This window comes from Octopus bimaculoides, chromosome 5 (assembly GCF_001194135.2).
Source record: "Octopus bimaculoides isolate UCB-OBI-ISO-001 chromosome 5, ASM119413v2, whole genome shotgun sequence".
NCBI lineage: Eukaryota > Metazoa > Mollusca > Cephalopoda > Octopoda > Octopodidae > Octopus > Octopus bimaculoides.
In genome coordinates this window covers 35,320,587-35,321,069 of record NC_068985.1, presented here as the reverse complement: position 1 = coordinate 35,321,069, position 483 = coordinate 35,320,587, and the positions used below count along the sequence as shown (strand labels likewise).

Below are 483 nucleotides of genomic sequence, written 5' to 3'. Positions count from 1 at the left end.
TGAACAAAAGTGTAGAAGCTATACCGGGATCCTCAATACTACACACTGTTAGAAAAATAGCCCTACTAGGAACAGCCCATATTCTATGCAAGGCACTATCAATCTAATAATACATTACACTCTCAACACATATGCAGTAACACAACGAAAGACAGCACCACACCTCAAGAGAAAAAAGGCTAATACAGTACTGGGAAGAGTTTGCACACTCCCAACAGCAGAAAGAACATACAATGCTGCACACACCCCAGCAACACAGAGGTGTAGCAGGTGATGCAGTAGAAATTTGTTTCAGTCTCTCAAATATTGAACAATTATACAATAATAATAATAATAATAATAATAATAATAATAATAATAATAACAAAAACACCAGGACTTACAAATATATATAACATACAGAAAATTGCACTACTGGGTACTGCACACATTCTACGCAAAACACTTTCAATACAGTAAACATAAGAGCACCACAGCAAACCA

General features: G+C 35.6%; 1 protein-coding gene across 1 annotated transcript in view; it reads left to right on the top strand.

Annotated features, from left to right (window-relative positions):
- LOC106880794 (uncharacterized) overlaps positions 1-483 on the top strand; it is a 57,500-nt gene that overhangs the window by 5,009 nt on the left and 52,008 nt on the right. The window lies entirely within an intron of this gene.